We start from the raw sequence: 25011 nt of genomic DNA, 5'->3' as shown, positions 1-25011 counted from the left end.
TCTTCAAGAATTTGGTTGTTTTTTGTTTTTTACAGTCAGTGACTTTGGGTTATTCTGTTGAAACTTCAAGCATTTTTTTTTTTTTAAAGGGGTGGGTACAGGATTTGTGGCTGGTTGAAATAATTCTAACCACTTAAGATGTTTTTAGATTGAATAAATACAGTTTCACTTTAGCATTTTGAAGGCATTTTTAAATGTTAATAGCTTGAAGTAATGAGAGTAGGTATTTTAAATATTGAATTCTCAATAGATAACTTTCAAAGATTGCCAATAAACATTTAATGGCCACATTAACTAATAGTAAACTAATTGCTATGATTCTGTGACTCTTTTTCATTTTCCCGTTTCTCTTCTCCAAGCGGGCAGTTCTATAGACAGGTAATGAATATTCACTGAAATAAGTTGGCTTTTTCTGTTGCACAAAGCTTCAACTCTAATGGAAAACTGAAATTATGATTCCAATGCACAGTTGATTTAAGCATGCTTAAAATAAGAACAGCAATCTTTTAGGTTCTGATATTGAGTAAAAAATTAAGCATGTGCATCAGGTTCTTTAGTATTTTAGCTTTAAATCTTCTAAAAAAAAAAAAAAAGAGAGGAAAAAAAAGTAGAACTAGTATTTGTAATGCTTTCTTTCTTTTGTACCAAATTTGGACTTGTTAGTTTTGCTTTGTTTGCTAAGCTGGTTCTGCAGGTTCTCTAATGTACCACTACAGAGTTGTAAGGTTTGACTTTCAAGTACTTCAAGTAAAATCATATTAAGACTATTTTCCTTGGAATATTGAAAAATGAAAATATATTTGGTATAATTAAGAATTGTAGGGGTTTATTTTATCATCATCGGCAATCCCTTACAGTCAAGGATGATTGTCTTTCATGATTGTCTCATCTGTCGGTCCAAAGAGGGCTAACGAGGCTCATCTGGGATTGACAGGCTGTTGCAGCTTGGGCACATGTGGGGTGTGTGGCTCTGGGTTCTTGGTTTAGGCTAGGACATGCTGTTTCTGCTGCTCTTGTTTTTCTGTCTCCTGTTGTCAAAGAACTGAGATCCTTGCAGCAGACTTTTCCTCCTTTGGGGGCGTCCTGGCTGATTGTCTCCCACAAGCTGATATTGATGTTACATTTTTTTCAAGTTGGCCTTGAGAAAGCGCTTCAAGGATATTCTCTGCTCTTCTATTGAGTGCCTGCCTTGACTGACCTGGGAAAATAAAACTTGCTTCAGGAGAATGGAGTCAGACATCTAGATGAAGTGGTCAGCCCAGCCAAGTGGATGTCAGATCATCACTTCTGTGCTCATGGTGTTTGCATGCAAGAGGATGGTAATGTTAGTGCATCTGTCTACCCACTGGATTTGAAGAAGCTTCCACTGGCAGTGTTGATGGTACTTCTCCGGGGACTTGAGGTATCTCCTGTATGTTGTCCATGTCTCCAGCTCTGTACAGTAGAGTGGGGATTACAACTGCTTGATGAACCATGAGCTTGGTTTTGGATCTGATGTTGCAACCTTCAAACACTTGTTTCCTCAGGCATCTGAAGGCTGCACTTGCACCTTTGAGGCAATGTTGTATTTCTTCGTCGATGTCAGCATTTTGTTTGAGATGGCTTCCGAGGTACACAAAATACTCAGTGCTCTCCAGAGTCTCACCATAACTGAACTACCAGGGCTGGGTACTGCTTGCTAAGAGCTTGTTAATGGAGGACCTTTGTCTTCTGAATATTAAGTGTCTGTCCCATTTAGTTGTATGACTTGGTAAGACAATAATGATTGCCTGAAGATCTGTTTCCAGGTGAGCGCAAACTACAGCATCATCAGTGTGCAGGAACTCAATTACTTGAGGTTGGGGTGGTCTTGGTTTTGGCTCAGAGTTGACTGAGGTTGAACAGCTTACTGTCCATTCTGTAGTTTAGCTCCACTCCAATTGGAAGGTTGTTTGTGGTCAGATGTAGCATTGTGGTAAGGAATATTGAGAAGAGCATCAGAGCAATGATGCAGCCTTGCTTAACGTCTGTCTTAACCTCAAAGGGATCTGTGACAGATCTGCTATTGAGACCCCCTGCTCTCATACCATCCATGAACTCCAGGGGATTTATTTATACCGTAAGTAAATATTAGGTCAATTTGGACTTGACACTAGCTCATTAAAACATTGTTAAAATCAGTGAGGTCAACTGAACAAGTAATTTTGGAGAATATGTAGGTAAATTTTTTAAATCTAACATTTGGATAGTAAGGGGTCTAAGCTTGTAATGCTTATTCTATTAAAGCTCACATTGGCAAGTGGAAACAATGATTGAAGAGCAGTCATCTTGAACTATAGGTTGTTTGTTTTTAAGGTGTAGAGAGAACTTTTCTAACTGTAAGGGTAGTTAAACACTGGGAAAGGTTGTGGAATTAGTCAGACAAAAGTGTTTTGGGGATGGTGTAGGTATAGTTGATCCTGTCTCAGAGTACTGGATTGGACTAGATGACCTTGGCATCCTGTATGTTTGTGACTTCCAAATGGCAATTGCTTACTGACTTGTTAACTTATAAAATGTGCTCCCTATCCCACACTTCCCCCCTCACAGACTTGTTAAGCTGGAAACAAACACATTTTATGAGCTTCCTTTCATTTTTCTGTATCTTCTGTCTCTGTAATAAACCTCCTTTAAAAAAGGTGGATGGATGGAAAGAAGTATTTGTATCCATATATTGCTGAGGGATGCCTGTATTGACATCAAAAGTTTAATTTCAGAAACTGAAGTCCAGGTTTTTCATAGCTAGCATATCTTTAATTAGATGCACACTGATGCAGCTAGGAACCAAATTGGACTTTTATGTATGTGGTGTTGAGTTTTAATATTACTGATATCAGTACATATCTGTTGTGAAATTGCAGTTTCTGCAAAGCCAGAGTTGGTGTCAGATCCGTGTGATGAATATCTCCGTAATGTATCTTGGTTTGTGGAATTCCAAGGTCTCTGGTAGCACAGATGGCTGGCATAGTCCCTCCAGTGCATTCCAAGTCTGTTCCTGTGTTGCTTCACTGATGTGTTTAGCCTCCAATTTTCTGTCTGTCTGGGTTCATGCTGGGCACACATCCCCTCAGCTGAATCAACTTGTCAGTATTAGAAATGAATTGGAACTACTCTTTCCACATATATGGGGTCAAAATGTGCTAGCTTAAAAGATCTGTGTTTATAATTAAAATCTTGTTGTTAATCCCCTCATTCTTCCCTTTGTAATTGGCACCCCTGTGTTATGGTCACTATCGAACAATAAAATGCATTTTGATAGTTTCCAGTGAACTAATCATTTAAAACATGACCATGATAGCTGGTGCCTGAGTGTTATCACTATTTGATCTCAGGGTTAAATTATGAATGCTTAAAGTAATCTGAAATTTTCCCATACTATTAAACATAGTAAATAAATTTCATTTCTAGGAACATTTTAGATGCCAATACTTGAGGCTAATGACACCTTTGCCAAGCCTCTGGATGGATAGGTTCCTTCAGAGCTCATAACAAGACAGGCTGCTTACAGACGTGAAACAAACAAACAAACAGCATTTTACTTTCAGCTCAGCATGTCCCTGTGCTGATCCTAGCACGTGCCCAGAGAGGCATCATGTTAGTTTGACCCAGCTCACCCAATGTTTGTATAGATCATGCACTTCAGTGGAGCTTTTTGGTGCTTTTATCTAACAGCTGATTGAATCAGCTCTAAATAAAAATGCCAAAAAGCCTCTCCAAAGTGCCTGATTTATACAGATGCTGGGGAGCCAAGTCAAACTAGTACTCTGCTGCTTCTGATAAAGCACTGGTTGTTGTTGGGTTTTTTTTGTTTTTTTCATGTCTGTAAGTACCTATAAAGTACTCTTAAGTTTTTTCCATTGTTTATATTATTCATAGCTAAAATCTTAAAACTGATTTAGTATGTGTATTTATACATTGTCTTGCACCTGATCAAATAGAGTTAATTTTAAAACACACTTGGTTAAGTTGGTCCTGATTTCTGTGAGGAATACATGGTATGAAGATCTGATAATCCTGAAGATCCTTGATATGTTCATAAAGACTAATAATTTGGTCCTTTTGGCAAAACAGAACACAAATCATGACTTCCTAGGACAAAAATGGAAAATACCTGACTGTACAAAAACAAAAAGACCTCTTGCTTGATGAGGTCCCCAAAGCCTAAGTCCAGAAATACAACACATGCCACTTTTTTCTTAGTCATAAGTATGAGGATAAGTGTTACTGACATAGACATATTTGGTAAATATTAGCCATTAGTTCCTCATCAAGATGACCTCTGTGAATTAAGCATTTTTTTTTCTTTTTAAGATATTTTGTCTCTTAGTTTGGACCACAAAACAGCTAGGACCTTTTTCTTTAGGTTATTTGTTGTGGCTGCTTGAGCCTAGGTATATTTGCCAAAGCTGAAAATCCAGTGTATATGCTTTGTTCCTTAAATACTTCAAAGGAATGTTAATTTGTCATTCTTAATGTGTTTCCACAACATATGTTAAATCTCGTCTGACATGACTAATATATTGTAGTGGCTGAATGATCTTGAGTGGGTAGAGACTTGCTACTTGGCCTATTGCTTTTAATACAATAGGTTTTACCCCTTCTATTTCCCAGTCCTGTGGGAGTAGTGAGTAAAAGAAAGAGCTTTGAAAAACTTCTTAATATGCATTTTTAGTTCACATCAGCAGCTGAACTTGTTTCCCCTCATAAATTAACTAACAGGCAGTGTAAACTCCTGGTGTAATCACAGCGTAGGTACATCATTCTCAAAGGTGTCATTTAAAAAGCCAGAAAAGAAATTTGAAAGGATACCTCTTAAGTTTTTTCTTCTTCTTTTCTTTTTTCACCCCATACAAACTAAAGGTCTAAGTCCAGAGTGGCCAACCTGCAGCATGAGTGTCACCAGTGGCACAAGCAACCTGTGTGTGTGTGTGGGGGGAGGGGCATGTTTTAGATCAGGGAGGAGGCAGACAGTGCTGGGAGAAGAAAGCAGAACAGCAGATCAGGCAGGGGAAGGGATTTGGAGTGGCATTCAGGGAGGGCACAGGGCTTAATTGACATCACACCTGCCCAAAAGGTTGGTCCCTATTGACCCTAGGGTGTTTGAGCAGGGTGTTTGTTTGTTTTGCACTTTAAAGGTGCTTCCCCCTGCAAAAATTCCTTATGTGGATAGATTGCAAAAGTTTTGTGAAGGTCATTCCTCAGCAGTGTGTTCTCTCTCTCTCCAAGTGTGGTGATGCATATCTAGATTTCATGTAGCTTTCCCTGTTTGTGATTTTAATGACTTGTCAGGACCTGGGAGAAAATAAGAATTCTGTGATGAATAATACTGGGTATGGTCTATTCACTTGGCATTCAGTAGTGGAAAGGTCTTAAAGCATGGTTCATTGTGTATCAGTCTGCATTCTTCAGGTTTCCCTCACTTTATGTGGGTTCTGTATGTGCAAATTCACTCTTATGTGATAATCTTTTTTAATATCAAAATTCATTATATGCGAGGTAAATTCACTCTTATGCAATCAGTGTGGTGGAAGCCTGCAGTCAGCTGCTTTGTGCAGTGCATTTTGGGAGTGACACACCAAAATATACTCTCCTGTGTGGATCTGTGCTTCTTGCTCGTTGTCTGCAAGACTTGGTTCTGAAGTTGTCATCCCCATTATGATGGTGCCCTGTGCTTGTGTGTACTGTCTACTGTTGGTGAGTACCAAAGTTGTCTTGTAATGGGTCTGGGGGTCAGCGTGGTTGAGGTCTTAGAATGTATCTGTATTTATTGTGAAGTGGGTTCCCTTTATGCAAGTTTGAGTTATGTGCTGTTTTCCAGGAAGGCGTTTACAGCATAAAATGGGGGAAACCTGTACTTCTTGTAACAGCAGTTGAAAATGCAGAGTGACTCCATTAAAGTTATTCACAGACTTGTATTCATTGACTTTAATTCTGAAAGCAGTGTTAGACTGTGTTGGCTGACCTTCCATAACAAGCTACTTCACTTAACTTTCCCTTTATTATATCAACCAACTTGTCTGACTAAAACACATCTTCTAGAAAGCTGGATGGAAGACCATGGAGATGGAAAATGTATCGCTTCCTTTGGTAGTTTGATCAACCAATGGAACATGCTCACTTCTTTAAAAGAACCTTATTGTATACAGAATTTCCCCCTTCCCCTCCCCCCAAAACTGAAGGTAATCAAATTGCTTCTTAATCCTTCTTTTTAATGAGTTCAGTCTGTAAAAATTTAATTTTTTCAGTGTAAAGTGTGTTCTTCAGTTTCTGATTCATTGCTGTATCATTCTTTCCAATTTTTTTTCTACATCCTTTAAAAAACATGGATTCTAGAACCCTGTTCCAGTATCTGTCTAATGAGAGCCATATCCAGAAGTAAATTATATCTATATTTCTGTTTGTTTCTCTCTTGTTTATACTTTTAAGGATTGTGTTAGCTCTTCTAGCAACAGCAACATGAGGATTCATGCTGAATTGTTGAGTACTGTGACCCTTAGGTTCTTTTAACAATTGCTGGTTTTCACAATACAGTCCACTATTGTATAGGTATGTTCTTCATTCCTTGTTCCTAGATATATAACTTTGCATTTGGATGTATTAAAATGCATTCTGCTTGAATGTGTCCAGCTTCCTAAGTGATCCAGATCTCTGTGTAACTGCCCTATCATTTGTTTACCATCCTACCAATCTGTGTGACCCACACATTTTATCAAATGATTTTTTTTTTTAATTTCCATTCAGATCATTGATTTAAAAAATGTTGAATAATACTTAGCCTAGTAATTATCCCTTTGGCACTAGAAACAATGTCATTTAATGACTGCATTTCTCACTGACATCTGCTGTCAGTTAGCCAATCCTTAATTCAAATGATATTAAAAAATTGGCACTATGCAATCAGAATGTCATGTAGTACAAAGTCAAATGCCCTGGAAAAGTCTAAGGTCAGGTCTAGAAGTGGATGTTGCATTCATTCTAATTTGCTGTACTTGCTGTGATTTAACTATTTCAAACTGAAGTGAGCTCACATAGCAAAGGTACTTTGCTTGTTAATCATTTTACCATGCAGATTTGCCTTTGTTTGAACTATGCTCAGTATTCTGGGCAGAAATTCATGTGGCATAGTATTCTGTTACTCAGCTCTGTGCTGTGATTTTTTTTTCTTTTTCTTGTGGTATGCATAGTGGAGACAACAAGCATTCCTGGAACCATGGGGGCAGAACAGCAAGGAACTGATGGTAGGGAAAGAGGTTGTAATTTATTAGTTGACCTGCACCTCAATAAGAATCTTTAGGAGAGGTGCACCAAAATGTGTAAGCTGAAAACCAAATGTACGTTGCTCATTGAACACCCTAACTTAACAAGAATTGGGTACAAATCTAAGACTAATGGAACTGGCCACAGTCAGGATCTCACATTCCTGTACATCAGGGCCAGGCAATTATTTTGGGCAGAGGGCTGCTTGCTGAGAGTTTTGGCAAGCCATCGAGGGCCACATGACAGGCAGCCCAAGGCAGGTGAATATTAATTTTCTAAATGTTTTAGGGGCCCCGCAGGCTGGATAGAATGGCCTGGTGTGCTGAATCCAGTCCTCAGGCTGTATTTTGCCCAACCTTTCTGTAGATGATGAGCTCAGAAGTTTCTTTCTCTATCCCACACGGGGCGGTCACTGTCGTGGAAAAGTTATGTCAGTAGTTTGTCTGAAATTTTAATCCTTTTATAGAGTGCTTTGCAGGAATATGAAATGCCCGGGTATGCAGCTTGATCTCTGTGACAAAGGTGTTTTGTCACATCTTTGTGTCCTTTTGGAGAGGCATGTTCCATTTCAGTGCTCTAAAGCCCTGGACTCGTGAGTGGGTTAACATTCAACCCTTGGGGTAGTTGAGCTGTCCCAATTTTTAAAAAAGCAAAGAACATATGACAGCACCTAAACCTAATGTAACTCCAACCCTAGTGGGGTATGCATTTTCTCCTGGCTGCTACCAGAGTACTCCCTTTTTTTTTTTTTTTTTTGCTCGTCTAGTTCCTGCATTTCAGTGCCCAGTCTGCTTGTTTCTCTGAGTTTTAGTGGCACAGTTGGCTTAATTGATTGCAGCTGTCATGGTGCAATTTGCTGTTAGTAATGCTTCAAGTTTTGCCTCTTCATGCATGTGTCCCTGGCCTAAGAATGCTGCAGGAGATTCTCTCTCCACAACTCTGCTTTCATGATTTCTCAAGGGACAAATTCCATAGTTCCTGGAACAGACCCTCTTACATCATTCCCCTCCCCAACTCCCCATCTCAGCTAGCTCATGAGGGCTCTGGCATTACATATTCTAAGGGAAATCACAAAAAACAGTAAGTGCAAATTGCCTTAGTCTACCAGCAAAAACACTGTAGTTGTCAGGGTCTCTGGCCAGTCAGGCCCAACCAGGCTGAGCTCTTGAGCTTCCACACTGACCTTGATCCCAAGCTAATGCGACTGCCCCAGTTCTCTGTGACTTGATTGGCTGCTGAGAGTGCCACTCAGTCCTGTTAAATACATCAGCAGCCTCAGGCTGCAGGCATGCCTTGACAACAGACTCAGTCTGCTCTGGCAAGCCTCATGTTCACAGCTGTCTCTGGTTTTCCTGGCTCCTGCCTCAGCTTTGACTTTCCCTGACCCTGCATTTGGATCTTCCCTGGAACTTTATACTGGCTCTCTGATTCTCCTCGTTTCTGAGCTCAGCTTGCACCCCATACTGCATCTTTTGGATATCTGTTCCACTGCTTCCAACCCTGACCTGATGACCCAGTAATCTGTACTGCACTTAGCTGACCTTCTGATTGCCCTTCAGGAGCCTGTCTGCAGGCCCAGGTGCACCCTCACATCAAAAGAGACTGGTTCCTGATCTCCAAGCCGATAAAGATTGTGCTCACTGGACATGCATGTAACCTGAAGGGCCATACCTTGAAGCATTTTGCTCTGAGAAATCCTCAGGAGAAATAAGTAGATGGAGCTTAAAAAGGCAGTAGGCCAAACCAGTAGGATATGAGTATGTAGTAGGGGTGTGCAAAGCGGGCTGTATTTGATTTTGGATTTGACCCAATTCGGGGGACAGTGATTTGATTTGTTGATTAGGATCACTGTCCCAATTTTTTGATTCAGTGGAATCCAAATCTGAAGATTCTATGCTGATTTAGAGACACAGCTTTAAATGTTTCTTCTACATCCCTCCAGGCACCAGAAGCAGCTCATGAACACTGAGATGGTGGGGTGGATGCAGTGTCCCACAAGAGCATGGGGACCCCCCCATGAGCTCGGCGATCAGCCGTGATGGGACCCTGGGTACCCCCGCAGAACCAGGAGGCAGTAGCTGCCGAGGTGGGGGGGTGTTCCCTGCGCGCTCCACAGTGGACCCAAAAGTAACTATCTACTTGGTCTAATAAAAGCTATCATCTCTCCAAGAATTCCGATTACTCTTGCCTGCAGACCAACATGGCTACAGCCTATATCCCGCAAACTAGTTATTCACGTGTAACATTTTCAGAGACTAGATGCATCACATCTATTCATTATCTTATCCACCAAGCTTGAAATCTCTTTAAAAATGGTATTGGGTTTGTTTGTGCTGCTTTCCTTCAGATCATGATGACTGGCATTAATTATACTCCTATCCTTTTCGTTCATTTATTAATTGAATAACATCTTAAATCAATGATCTTATTATCTTCCTGTACTGCTGAAAATAAACTAAAGTCTGCCCAAGGTCATCTCAAGTGCCAGCTCCAAGACAAATATCCATACTTGTAATACCAAGCGGTTTCAGTCTCTGGGTCCAGCATCTTATCTGAGATGGGAGTTCAAGACTGTTGCTTGTTGACTTGGACCCCTTTCTCTAACTTTGAAAGAATAATTACTATGCAGCAAGAGGCATCTTTACAGCTGGAAGCCCTATGTCAGGGGTGGCCAACCTGCGGCTCTTCAGAAGTTAATATGCATCTCCTTGAATCTTTGCAGAAGCACATGGTGATCAGCTTCCAAATGGTCACTGTGTGACTGTGTAAAGATTCAGGGAGACGCATATTAATTTCTGAAGAGCTGCATGTGACTCTGGAGCCCCAGGTTGGCCACCCCTGCCCTATGCATTTTCTTTATCCTTCTTGTGGGAGGGAAGTGATTCCTTGAAGGTTCTCCTCTTCTCTGCATAGAAAAGTTGACTTGCAGTAGAGGGGAGAGTACTTTTATTTAAGTGAACTGAAACTTATTTAGGTGAGTTGTACCTCTTGCCTTCCTGACTTTTGCAACTACAAGGTACAGCCAGAGGAGGTCCTTAAACCTAGGAGTTACTGGTTTGCTATACTATCAGCAGACATGGTGACCTGGTGTTTGTGTTCTGGGCATATTAAACAATCTTTTTATATAAAGTATGTGGAACATCTCAAGTTTTGTAATTCCACTGGACTATGCGTTGTTTGACAGTAATTTCTATGCATATTTCGAACTGTGGTGTAATAAGATATTTAATAACTTGTGAATGTGAATCATCTCCAAGGTAATCTGGTTATCAAAACATAGTATCTCAGTTGCACAATAACACTTACACTTGTTAATTACAATTTTGCAATCTGCATTGCTTATGCCACTGTTCAAATTATCGTGTACAGGTGTACTTGGTGAGGACTCTCCAATTTACTTTTCCCAGTTGTAGCAATTAGTCATTATCTTTTCATTTCAATCCGGAGGCCTGTAAATAAATAAGTACACTTCTGAAATGTAAACAGGCTTGGAACTCTGGATGGCATTTGCTGTTGCAGCAGGAGAAATTTGAAAAGGCAGCCAACTTTTATTCCCAAGCAATGGGATAATTAATCTACTTTGAATGAGAGCCTGACTACCAGAATTGTGTTTAGAAATCTTGGAAGTCAGAAATTGTGCAAATCAGCCAGCAGTGAGAATTGATAGGGTGAAATGTTCCTTGTGCTCAACTTATCTCTTTTTTTCCTAAGTAGCCTTAGTAAGCTATTTACTAGGGAAAGCCAAGTGCTTCCATATTGCTTCTCATTCTGCTCCTCCCCCATATTTATGATTTAAGAAAAATCCATTTCTAATTATAGTTACATTTGCTTGTCTGCGTCTGGCTTTTTCTGAAATCATGGGAGTGTTGTGCCATACCATGCTAGCTGCCCATCGCTCAGGTGGCATAGTGGCATTAGTAAGTCATTATGTCTGAAAGCAGTTGGAAGCAGGGTTACCTGCTCCATGAGCGGTGTACCTGAAAGATAGGGTTCTGAGAGCATCACTGAGGAGGATCTGGATTTCATTCATAACTTTGATTGGTTGACTTTGAGCAAGTTTCTTTTGTGTCTGCTTTCTCATTACTACCTTCTGTAAAGATATTGATATCTGAATGTGAAAAGTGCAAATTTACAAATAATTACAATGTATTTATTTGTAAAAGAAGTAAAGAATTGCTGCAATATTCACTTTACCAATGGAATAAGGATTCAACAATGCCTTGCAGATTTCTTTTTCCTCCTTTACATGGAGGTAAGGATGAAAATTAAGTTTCTGGCGAGATTTTAAATCCACAAGGACCCTGCTAGCACTTCTGGTCTTCCTGAATACTCACTGAAACAGGAAGTGTGGAATAGTTATGCACCTGAAGAGGGAGCTAGGAAGTAAACCAGTCTTCACCACCCATAGGTTCTCTCTTTTGACTGATGAATGATGATTAACTGTAGTTAGCGCTATGCCTGGCAGTTAGTCACGCTAATAATACACTGCTAACCATGCATACAGTAATTTCTTTTTTCCTCTTACCTCATTTTGTAAGACTTTGCTTTTAGATCTTGTAAATGGGGTGATAATTTCAAAGTAAACAACCACTGGCTCTTTCTTGCCAACCTCTTTCCACAGGGTATGCAAAGTAAACAGAGCAGCTAGGAAATCAGTCTTGCACCTTCTCTCATATTACAAGGAGACCAAATTTTAGGATGTTTGTTAACTCATTAAAAAAACTGAGTAGAAGTGCACAAATTAAATTGCTATACTGACGCAGCATTTTAATATATAGAACGACTCCACAGATTTTTTTTTTTTTTTTTTTTTAACAGTCTTACAGAGCTTTAGGGAAAATATGAAAACTTTAAATGTTCATAGAGTGGTTTTGTTTTGTGTATGTGTGATTCTTCTCTTCCCTCCACCATGCCCTCCCCCCCCCCCCATTTAACCATTCATATAAAAGAGGGAAAGTTATCTATACTTGCACTGCCAATTCTTTGTCCCTCACAGGCTATTTTAAGCATCCAGGATGGGGGGATGTAACTTTTATATTTCTGTTTTAAAAATAGTCTTTATATTGAAGTAGATTATTTTAATCTGGAGTAGGTTTGTGACGCATCCAGACTACTTAAGGCGTCTGGAACAGCCTTAAGGTTTGAGAGGACTCCCAAGTGCCATTTTTTAAAAATTAATATACCCAGCAGTCATGTAGGAAAACTGTAGACCTGGGTTTTAGAATTATGGGTATACAGTCTTCACATTCCATTTACCTTGATAGCATAATAGTAGTAATAGCATATGCAATTGCACAGCTAGAAATCAAACTGGTCATTTTATATACTATCATGGTGCTTTCATGTGTCTTTGGAGTGCATGTAACTATTAAAAATGTGTTTTTTAAAAGATCTGTACTATTCAGATAAATGGATAATGCTGAAACCTTAAATTAAAACGTCACCCTAGATACTGAAATGGTCTAGCCTTCCATTGCTTTGAACTATAGCATAATCCGTTAGATGTCATGAAAACTTAAGGTTATCATCCCTGTGGTCCAGCCACTAGAGGATGGCCTAACCTTATAGAATCTTAACAAGTATAATAGTCTCCAAATTAAAGTCAGTCTCAAGTGTGTGAGACTTACAGGAATCCAAGTTATTGTCATCTAATTGGGCTATGAGCACAAATACAACTACAATGTAAGCCCTGTACACATGATGTTAACAGTAGAGAACAGGAGCTCCCATTCCAAAAGAAAAAACTTCTTTGTTTCCAGAGTACCCTTCAGAAGGCAATATTGCAGTAGTACACGAAACTCTCACCATTCGTGGGGGATATGTTCTTGAGATCCTCGTGAAAGGCGAAATTCATGAATACGGTTCTGGACAGCTGGAGTAGGGCAGGACACAGGAAGGAGCCATGGCTCATCTGGGGGGTGTGGGGAGAAGGGAGGCAGCTCATGTGCCCCCTGGACCAGGCGTGGAGCTGGGGGTGGTGTTGGGCTCTTGCCAGCAGGTGGGGGCAGGGCCGGGCTGTTCTCAGGGTGGGTGGTAAGGGTTCTGGGAGGGGATATAAAGTGAATTTTGGTGTGGCTATAGCTCCCTCCCCCCCGCCCGCCATAAAGAGCCTGGCGCTGCCCCTGGCCCCAGCCTACAGTGGCAGTCTACACTCGCCCTGCACACAGATCCAGGGGACACATGTTCTCCCAGGTTGTGTGCAGCAACAGGAACCCCCACCACCATACACAGCTCCATCCTAGGCCTCAGCCCCACTCCCTCCCTCACTGTGAAGGTCTCGGTCTGCCCCCTTGCCCCACAACAGACTTACTAGCTGGACACTGCTCTCTATGCTGCTGGGATGCGTTGCAGCTGCATGCATGCACATAGCATTTACCAGTGACATTATTGGCCAAATCGGCCCAAAAAAGCTGTTTGCTGATTAATGTCAATTTTCTTTTTATCAGTGCCTATGCTATATTGAACTGATATATTAGTACACCTCTACTAATAAAAGATATCATATCTACCCAAAGAACTTATGATCTATGATCTATGGAAAGACAAATCCAGGGTTTGAGAACTGAAACTAAACATCACAGAGATGCTTAATGGGATCTTCTACAAGACTGAGCACTGAGTCCCTTTAGGTAGAGTGGTTTTCTTAAATCTTCACTAATCTACAGAGGAGCTTTGCGACCTATTTATAAAGCTTCTAAAAAAGTTGCATTAACATTGTCTTGTATATAATTATAAGTTGTTATCCCTATTCAGTGATGGTATCTTTGATCTTTAATGTATCTTAAATTAAAACTATCTTTTATATAAGTTGTGAATTTTTTTAAAAAAAAGCATCGTAACAAAAAATAATATACAATTAAATAAAAAAATATTCTGGTTTAAATAACCTGTCTTTAAAAAAAAAAAAAAAAAAAAAAAAAGGTTATTAATCCACCCTAGTATTTCATGAAATAGTGTATACAGTATATACCATATACATTTTTAGAAACAGGTAATTAAATGTATCGTGGTTGCTGTATTCCAGTGCATCTTTTCCTATCACTTCAAAAGTTTTCCATTTGCTTTAAAAATTCTTGTTCAAGAAACAAACTGAAGAAAATATGGTGTAAAGAATATCATTGAGTGGCACAGTCATTAAACCAAAACACCTGAAAAAACTTACTATTTCTGTCTTCTAGAATACTACTGCTGTTCTAGTGCCAAAAACAAAGCAGTGAGCACAGGTGCAAGGGACTAGTGAGAATACATTAATTATCTGTAGAATGCAAGACTTGATTTCTTTTTATACAGATTTAATCCTGAATTCTTATTATGTTTTCCTGAGGGGAAGGAAATATTACTATTCATGTGAAGTAGCCTATTTTTTAGTCATAAATCGTTTTAATACCTGTAAAAACGTAAGAGAACCTATTTTGCAATAACTTTATTTTAAAAAAAATCACAAATACTAGCCCTGGAAGGAAGCTCAAGAAGTCATGTAGATCTTTGCTCTTGCCTCAAGTCAGAATCAGCTGTAACTAACCCATTCCTGACAGGTATGGTAACTGTGTTACATGTGATTCTGAAGATATTTTCCTCACGCAAGCTATCTTCATGTGCTCCAGTTTAAATAATTAAAACCCACCTCAATTGTTTTTGGTTAAAAAGGTGTGTGCTAAGGAGGTAGAGTAGCTGTTCTGCTTGCGTCTGCTGTGGTACAGTAAATGCTTCCTTTTTTTAATCTGAAGTTGTGTCCACTTCACTTGTTAAAGCTGTCCTGTGAAATGTTGTTAGTGTAATATTTTAACAACTGTAGTAAATAATTAGATTTAATTCTGTGGGTGACTTGTTAAATACAAGGAATAACCCAGATAACATTTACCATATAAGTAGCCATCATACGGAGTTCTTGTTTAGAATTTGGTGGCAAAGAGGCACTACGGCACTAGCCCATTTTGTTCAGACTAATGACTCAAAAAATAACTATGGTGAGGTACACTGGGTAAACTGTGGTTTTGGGTTTTTTTTTCCTTTTCTAAATGGCTAAGTAGGATATTAGGGTCCTATCTAGTCTTCTGTCACTGGCATTCTACTCTCCTCACAGGTCACCAGAAAGAAATCAGAGCTTCAGGAATAAAAGTGTGATCGCTAAGTAATAGGACTGGAGTGCTGGCATAATAGTGGTGGTCCAGGAAGTATGCAAGAGGCAAGGATTTTTTGTGCTATCTTTTATTGGATCAACTGCTTTGTTGGGAGAGTTGTTGAACAAGCTTTTGGGCATCAAGTCCATTCCTCAGGAATCTCTCAGAAGCTCTCAGGCCCTTCCAAGAGTTCTCTAAACTATACAATTGGTTCAATAAAAGATATCACCAAAAAAAAATCCTTGCTTCCCTAAGACAATTAAGTTAATGAGAATATCTTGAAATTGTATGGGGGCTGAGTCTTTTGCCCTCCCCACTCCACCAAAGCATCTATGAAGTTCTGCTCAATGGAGTTGTTTTAGTTAGTGGGAAGGTATCTTTAGGAAAGAGAAATCTGTAATCATGACTATCAGGGTATGTGGGAAAACTAAGTTTGGTTGGGATCCTGTGTCTGTAGCAGCTGTTGTCAAGCAGTAGCAAGTGTAAAGTTTTCTGAACTGTCACCATTTTCCTTGAGGATTTGGATCCAGTTTGTAATCTGCATGCTGAATTCTGAGATGGAGACTTGCTCTTTACAAGTTACAGTCTGTTACAGGCAGACAAGATAGCAGCTTCACTCAAATGAGCAGTCATGTAAACCTTATACCTGTTAATGATTGTTTTAACTTTTGTATTAAAAACAACTGGCTAAGCAGCAATATTCTTTCCTCTTGATATGTCTTGGTGTCCTCATAGACGGACAAGGTTCTTTGGGAAGATGTGATATCTTTTATTAGACCAACTAAATAGTTGGCAAAATTGTTCTTTCCAAGAGTTTGGGTACAAACACCCTTCTACAGGCATAGGGAGAGTCTGGTGATGTTTCGTGTGCTCTCCTGGGTAGAATAAAAGCCAATATGCAAAATGCAGTTCTGTGAAAATGCAAATTCATGGCCTCTGATCCTCATTGTCATGCAAAACCATATGTGTGAGACAGGTGGGTGGTGGGGAGGAAAAGGGGGAATATTGAACTTGTGATAGAATGTAGCTGGTAAAATGCAGACAGGTTACCTAGAGTTATCAGATGTCAGGCAGGTTATAATATGCCATAAATACGTCTACATTTAGTCCATATTTTGTATCCAGTAGATTTGCAAAGTAAAGTTTGTAGGCTTGTCTACGAAAGGTGTTTTGTAAATTCCCTTTGAGGATTAGAACTGAGAGATTGGAGGAAGAATGGTTGTCATGTGAAAAGTGTACACCCACAGCTAATTGGGTGTTTTGGTCTTTGATAGATTTTTGATGTGCGTTCATTCTGGTCTTATGGCAGAGAAATTTCTCCATTTGCAAGACTTTTCCTAAGTACAGGAAAATAAGAAACTGGCTAGAGGTGTGAAATAAAAGCACATTAAGCCCCCTGTGTGGATGCAGTCATTCAGAAGTGAAGAGGCATTGGAAAACTCTAATGAAATGATTCTCAACCTTTTTAGATTTGAGGCACCCATCTGAAAATGTCAGGTCTTCACGTCTTTTTTTTTTTTTACTATGTAAGAGAGCAATCATGTTGTGAAGAACACAAAAAGACCACAGCAGGTTGGAATGTTTTTGACACTATGGGTTGCTGTTTGAAATCTCTGGGTTTATCTTGTGAATCATGTTTGCATGCCTAACAATGCATTGCGTGGAACCCCACATCACCCTTGAAAGGATCTCAAGGCACCCTGGTTGAGAATCATTGCTGTAGTGGAAGTTTCTTTCAGTTGTAGCCCTTGATGCTTGAATTTACTTTCTCCATTGATCTAGATAAGTCTGTTTTTTTCTGATTGCATATGTGTTTTCAAAACCCTGAGTTACTCAGACCTCTAAGTGCTGTTGAGTGAATTGAATTCTTTTGATTGGTCTGAGGGCTTAATTTTTCATTAGTAGATCCCAAAGTACTCATCAGAGGATGTTGGTATTCTTTTCTCTACTTCAACACAAGGACACACTGAGGCCCAGAACCACAAATACTTACCCTAGGCTATGCAGGGTAACCAGTGGCAGAGCCAGGAATAGACCATGTGTTTCTGGAGTGCTGTTTATTGTTCTCTAACCACTTGACCATGCTACATTCTTCAAGAAGTCAGTTATGCATTGCTTATTGTACAGTTTTTCAACTGGTGTAAATATACTTGGGTTGTATATGCTTAATCAGAGAAACAGAAACCAGACTGTTCATTTGTAAACTTGCACAACTATATCTGATTAATATTGAATGTTATCTCATCAATCACAAGAATAATGATGTATGAATTAAATGCTTAAAAATGGGGGTCTTTTTCTTCTCGGTTGTAGTTAGTATATGAGAGTATTGTTCTGTTTCAGATGGTGTCCGCGTTCATTTAATATTAAACTCAAAAAGTTGAGTATAAATGTTTGGACAACATTACTCAATTGAAGAAAATATAAGGAAAAACTTCTTCATGGTTTGTGACCAGACTCTGGCATCTACCCTGGATATCTTCAAAAGGAGACTGGTACCTACCTTGCTGGGGTTATTTGACCCCAACAGTCTTTCCTGCTCAGAGCAGGGGGGCTGGACCCAATGATTTTACAAGGTCTCTTCCAGCCCTAAACTTCTTTGAATAGCCATTAATATTTCTGCTTTTTAAAATAAAAACTTGCTTAATTGTGTTTTAAAGAAGGCTTCTATGACTGGTATTTTGGAAAAAGTCAGGAGGGGATTTGATTCGATTCTCCAGCACAACTTGAGAAGGAGGCTTTGTAGAAGGCTAGTATCTGATCTTGTTTTGTTAATACCAGTTTCGGGGATGCATTCCAAGGAGGACTAGTGCTAAGCTGTTTTTACTCATAAGAATTCCAGAAATACTAGATGTCTAGCTGGAATGTGTCAGCTGTCTCGGACTGAATTTTATGGTGCGGAAGATAGAATCCAGGTTTCCTCAGGAAAAGAACATGGATTGGGAAATATCTAATGCAGTGAAAAAACTCATTCACTGGGGAAGAAGTCTTGTTTTTCAGAGAGAGCTGAACCACTGACATATTCCATTTTTTTTTTTTTTTTTTTTTTTTTAAAGAATAAGCCAAAAAGGCCCCAAGGAACTCTACAGACTGGTTAGTCTTACCTTGATATTCAGGAAGTTAGTGGAGCATATGAGGAAGTGTATTTGCAAGCATCTAACTGCAAGCACCCAGCATGGATTTACAAAGAATAGCTTGTGTTAAACAAACCTGATCTCCTTCTTTGGCAAAATAACTACTTGGGTCGATAAAGGGAATGCAGTGGATATAGTTAGAGGTTCACCAAAACATCAGTCCACATAATATTGGCACCAATAAAAGGAAAATTGATATGATCAGCAATCAGCTTGTTTGGCTGATGTGGCTGATTTAATGTCACTGATTAATCCCATGTGCATATGTGGAGCTGCAGTATGGACATGGCCAGGAGTGCACCCTGGCGGCTTGGAGAGCAGCATCCAGCTGGTAAGTCTGGGGGAGGGGGGGAGGTGGCAGATGGAGGCTACCACGGTGATGGAGGGAGTGGGGCTGGGACAGGTGCTGTAGAACTGGGTTGGGGTGCAGTGTACAGGACAGCTGTGAGCAGTTCTTTTGGGGAGGCATGATGACCACGTGCCTGCATGGGGCAAGGGTGGGCTGCTGTTTCCTGCTCAGGGTTGGTGGTGGTGCCAGGCTTTTCCTGGCAGCGTGGCTGGGCTGGGCTGCATTTGGGGCAGGCAGTAGTGCTGGGAGGGGGCACTACAGCCACCCCAAAATTCGCCACTTTCTCTCTCCCAGCGCTGTTGCATGAACCAGGTCCTCCCTCCAGGAAGAGCCTGGAACTGCCCCTGGCCCCAAGCAGGCAGCTTGCCTTCACCCTGTGCACAGATCCAGTAGGCATGGTTAGGCCTCATCTAGAGTAGTGTGTGCAGTTTTGGGCTCTGCATTTTAAAAAAGGACATGCAGAAGTTAGAGAGGGTCCATAGACAGGAGACAAAAATGATACAGGGCTTGGAAGGCAAGTTGCATTAGAGAGATTGAAGGAGCTAGGCATGTTCAAAAGCTTGTAGGAAAAGCACTTATGAGGGGATATGATAGCAGTCTTCAGATATCTGTGGGGCTGCCATAAAGATGAGGAATAAATACCTCTTCTCTCTTACTGCAGAGAGCAGAATGCAGACAAGTGGCTTGATGTTGCAGCACAGTAGGTTTAGATTGGATATCAGGAAAAGTTTTTCCACTGTTAGAAATGCAGCTCCCTGCTGTAACTTGTAATGCTTTGCAGGAAGCGTTCTGAATTGCAACAATCCCCCAGACCAAACAGAAGTTCATTGTTGGTTCCAGGGAGGGTGGGGATCAAGCTGCTGGCTGTGAGCTTGTGACCTGTTTCCCCAGGAAACAACCTCTTTTCCCTGCCATCCTGTCCCTGTTCCCTGTTTTCAGAATGGGAGGGAGGGAGAAGGGAGTAGAGGGAGCTCATTCTTGGGCTTGGAGGTTGGTGTGGGGTGGGTGAATTGGAGTCCCCTTGTCTCTCCTTCCGCCTCTTCCTCCAAAGCATTGGATGTTGGCTACATTGGGTATTACCCTTGGTCAGACTAGTAGGGACTGTGGGGATTTTTCCCTTCCTCTATAGCAAAGGGGTATGGCCCTTTTCCCCTCAAAACCATTTCAACAATCTTTATATCAGGAGGTGGAGAATTGGCCTGGATGACCCCTTCCATGCCTCCTTTTCTATGATGCCTGAGAGAGGCTTATCTTGGCTACATGTTCTTTTTAGTTTTACCACCGCTGCTACTACTGTGTTTTTAATTTTTCCTTTTTACAATGATACCTCTACTTCCCTCCCCTCCCTAGGCCTCTTTTAGCTGCCCTGAAACTAACTTCATTCTGGAGCAAATATCAAATGCAGTCCATGTAAAAGCTTGGAAGTGCCAAATGGAAGGGAAATAGGGATGGTACAACTCAGTAGTTTTGTGTAATTCATAGGTCTTGGAAAAGAATTGTGTGGTGGGTGGGGCAAGGGACAGAGGTCTGAAGATAAAGTGTTCTGAGCAGGGGCTAAAGTTATCTGATCTCTCCTAATTTCACCTTAAATTGCTGTGGTTAAAGCCCAATATTTAAATTAAGTCATTTAGACATTACATTTCTTTTACATTTTGAGAATCTTCAATTAAAAAGCATATGAAAAATGCTCTTCCAAAAAAGTCTTTCTTTCATTCCTCACTCCCTTTCCCTCACAGTAGCCTTACTACGTAGGAGCTGTATTAATTGTCCAGTTCTTTCTGTACATGGATTTAGCATGCTGCAGCAAATGCCATTCGTGGTAATTAGACCTGTGATATTCTATATCATGAGAAATATTTTTGAATGAAATCTAGACTTCCAGTTCATCAAAATGCCTAATTATGTCCACTGCTCTACTTGTGAGTCATAAATCAGGAATCGGTTACAGAAGGATGTCTATAGTGGAGTCTAATATGTTAAGTCCTGAGGAAGGAAAAGGTTAAAATCCTGTTGCAGCAGTAATAGGAAGTTATAACACAAATGCTCACTCCTTTAACATATGTAAAGGACATTTAGACTTTTCATATCAAAAGGATTAGTATTAATCCAGCACCTAATTTCAGAAAAGTATACTATTTGCATAATAATACTTAACACCTGTTAAATCTTCCAGGAGATTTACAGATATTAACTAATTGTTCTTCATAACCCCCCTCCCTTCATGATGCAAAGTTGGGATGGTAATAATTCTTTACATGTGGGTAAACTAAGACCCAGAATGGCTGAATCTATCATAGGTTTTCAGATCCTGTTTCCCAGTCCCATGCTAATTCTTCTAACCCCACTTGTTGCACACAATGTATCTGGTAAATTGTCTCCTGTGTATTGTATACTGCTTCCCATGGATAGTGGTGCTGTCTCAAGGCTGGTGGATCCTTTTCTTCAACTATCACACAAGCATCTAGGATCTATAATCTTGCTTAGTTTTAGCAAATAATGCATCATATTTTTTATAAAAGGTTCTTTACTTGAGCATCTTGAACCACAAATTTCCGAGTGATTGAAGCTACTCCTTTGCCTTTGAATAGACTTCTTTTTTGGGATGCACAGCAGTTTCTCTTCCATTGGAAAAGCCTTTGTAAAAAGAACAAATTTACCACTACCAGATATTAATTCCTTTACATACCTGTAAGTAAAGGGCCACAAAATCGTTTTACGCCATAGCCCAAAACTCTTCTGTCATTTAAAAATTACAAATGAGACTAGTAATCAAAAATCAGTCAATTTATTAGCAATGCTTTTGCTGATTTTTTTGCAACCAGGCCAAATTCTGTTATTTGGTTGGAATTGTTTAAACAAGTATGTGTTTAAGCTTGCACACAAGCAGACTACTTTCTGAAGTCACAAGTTGTTTCAATTTAAAGAGATAGAGGTGGGTCTTTTGCCATCTTTTCAAAAAATGCATGTCGTAGTTGACCTTAGTTAGCACTGCATTTTCCCTCCTGCAATAGTAAAAAGTCTGTATCAGGCTGTTTGCAGAAATAGGGCACATGCCAATCAGTGTAAAACTACTTTGTTTCTCCCCACCATTCCTTAGTATGCAAACTCCACCAACCACTGTATTTTCGTTTCAATCAAAGTTTTAACTTTAAGAGGAAAAATTGGAGAGAGTCCAATACAGGGCAAAGAAAATGGTTAGGGGCCTCAGGAACATGGCTTATGAGGATAGGTTGAGGGAACTGTGTTTACTTTGAATTGGAGAAGAGAAGACTGAGGGAGGATTTAACCATGCTTCAGGTAGCTGAAGGCTGTTTATTACAAAGAGGATGGAGCTAGACTGTTCTCAGTGGTGCAAGAAGTAGTGGTCTCAAGATGCAGCAAAGGAAGTTTAGGTTAGATATTAGGAAAAACTTCCTCACTGGGAAAGTAGTAAAGCACTGGTATAGACAGAGCCATCTCTAGGGGTGCATGGGGCCTGGAGCATATCAGCCAGGGGGGGCAGGGTGAGCTATGGGATTTGATAATAGTCTTCAAGAGTCAGAACCGGACTAAGAGCCTTGGCCTCAAGCTACAACAGGGGAAATTTGGCTTGAAGATTAAGAGGACCTGTTGTAGCTTGAGGCCATGGCTCTTATTTCGGTCCCTTATAGCCCCAGAGAAAAAGCCCATATCCATCCTCTGCAGCCACCCTTCAGGTAAATACCTGACTCTTGAAGACTATTATCAAATCCCCCTTGGTTTTCTCCTCTCCAGGCTAAATTAACCATAGTTATTTCTGCCTTTCCTCATAAATCTGATGTCCCAGAACCCTAATCACTTTTGTTGCTTCTGTGCTGGACTCTTTCCAATCTGTTCACCTCTTTCTCAAAGTGTAGGGTCCAAAACTGGACACGGTTCTCCAGATGGGGCCTCACCAGTGCTGAATAGAGCAGAAGAATCACTTCCCTTGATTTACAAGTGATATCCCCTGTTACTATAAACCAGGATGCTGTTGGCATTTTTTTTTTTTTTTTTTTTTGGCAACAAGAGCACCCTGTTGGTTCATATTCAGCTTATGGTATACTGTAACCCTCAGGTTCCTCTCTACAGTACTGCAGCCTAACTAGTCATTCCCCAGTCTGTATTTATGCATGCAGTTATTCCATTCTAAGTGCAGGACTTTGCACTTGTCCTTGTTGAATCTGATTTATGGACCATTTCTCCAGCCTATTTAGGTCATTCTGGGTCCTACCTTTACTCTCCAGAGGATCTAAAACACCACCCAACTTGGTGTCGTCTGCAGATTTAAACACGCACCTGATCACATTGTCTAAAACATTAATGAAGATATTAAGTAATATAAGGCTCCTGGGGCACCTGCCCTTGATATCTCTTCCCCACCAGACATTGAGCTGTCAATGTGTCATCGTTGGGTGTGCTGATCCAACTAGTTATGTATTCACCTTACAGTACTTTCATTTAGTCTGTATTTCCTTAGCTTGTTTATAAGAATGTTGTGGGAGACTGTCAAAAGCTTTGCTAAATACAGGTTTATCACATCTGCTGCTCCTTTCCCGCCCCCTCCCCCACCTCCAATCCACAGAGCTCCTTGTCATAGAAGGAAATCAGGTAGGTCAGGCCTGACTTGCTCTTGGTGAATTCATGTTGGCTGTTCCTAATGATCACCTTCCGCTCTCCTATGTTTCCCTCCCAGAAGATGTCTTGATAATTAAAGTCCCCCATGAGAACCAAGCTGAGCAATTTTTGGAGACTTCCATCAGTTATTTATAGAAGGCCTCATCCATCTCCATCTTCCTCCTAGTTTGGTGGCCTGTTGCAGATGCCCAGTGTAACATTCCTTTCCCCTCTGACTTTTATTTACCCAGAGGCTTTTAACAGGTTTCCCTTCTACTTCACACTGTACATCAGAACACATGTACATCACCTCTATATATAGGGCAAAATCCTGTCCTTTCTTCCCCTGCCTGAACAAGCTGTTCCCATCCATGACAGTACTCCAGTTGTGTGCACTATCCCACCATGTTTCTAAAGCAAATTAAATCCATAATTCTCTACTTGTACTAGGACCTCTAGTTCTTGTTTTTTGCCCCCTTACAGCTGGAGTGAGCTGTGCCTGCATTGCGCACCCCCCACCCCCGTGCTGGTTGGGCAGGCGGCAGCAGGGCAGAGCCCCCGCTCCAAGTGCTGCTGTGCCCGTATCTCATCCTTCCCAAGTCCTGTCCCAGCCCCAAACCCTCCCTCCCCCCTCCTCCCACCAGAACAGACTTATCAGCTAGAGGCAGCTATGTCCAGCATGGTGAGGACTGCTGCCTGTTTAGTTTAGGGCTGAATCTCTAAAGCAGCTGCTTCTAGTTCTGAATCTTTTCTGAATCGATTCGGAACTTTTAATTGGTTTCCCCATTCAATTAGGATTGGGAGATTCGGTTGCCGAATTGGGCCGAATCTCCTCCGAATCGAATTGGCTACTGAAGCTTCACACAGCCCTACTTCTCACTAGGTTAGCAAGCTGTAAGTGAACACACACTTCCCTTTCTTCATCAGGTGGACTCCATCTCTTCCCAGCAGTCCAACTTTCTAGAATACCACCCCATAGTCAAAGAAGCCAAGGTGCTGCTGGTGACATCGTCCATGTCAGAGGTCAGCAACCCCTGACATGTGTGCCAAGCATGGCACACAAGTCCATTTTGCCCAGCACACCACAGCCAGCCTGGGCTCTAAGCAGCTGCTGCCAGCCACGGGGCCCAGGATGCTCCCAGCAGGCAGCTGGGAGGCTGCAAGCTTGGTGCAAGCAGACTGGGCCCCGTGGGCCGGCTGTAGCTGGGAGGCTGCAAACAGCTGCTCTGGGCTCTAGCATGTCAGCACTCTGGCACCTTCCAAAGAAGTTTTTTGGCACTCCAGCCAAAAAATGTTGCCTACCCCTGGTCCATGCTGTTACGTATTGATCTCTGGGATTCATCTGCTTTTAGCTGGGCCTTTACCCTTGATTGGAATGATCAACAAAAGCACCACTTGGATCCCTTCATGCTTATTCCCAGAGCCACCTAAATGCCCAATCACTTGTGATCTGATTAAGATTGCTCCTACCAGTATCATTAGTGCCCACATGGGTGACCAGCATGGGCTAGTAATCAGC

General features: G+C 40.9%; 1 protein-coding gene across 5 annotated transcripts in view; it reads left to right on the top strand.

The window, feature by feature from the left end:
- Positions 1–25011, top strand: part of PLXNB2 (plexin B2) — a 350959-nt gene that overhangs the window by 3031 nt on the left and 322917 nt on the right. The window lies entirely within an intron of this gene.

This window comes from Crocodylus siamensis, chromosome 4 (assembly GCF_052110815.1).
Source record: "Crocodylus siamensis isolate JL-2025a chromosome 4, ASM5211081v1, whole genome shotgun sequence".
NCBI lineage: Eukaryota > Metazoa > Chordata > Crocodylia > Crocodylidae > Crocodylus > Crocodylus siamensis.
The sequence above is the reverse complement of the archived record's forward strand: the minus strand, read 5'-3'. Positions and strand labels throughout refer to the sequence as shown.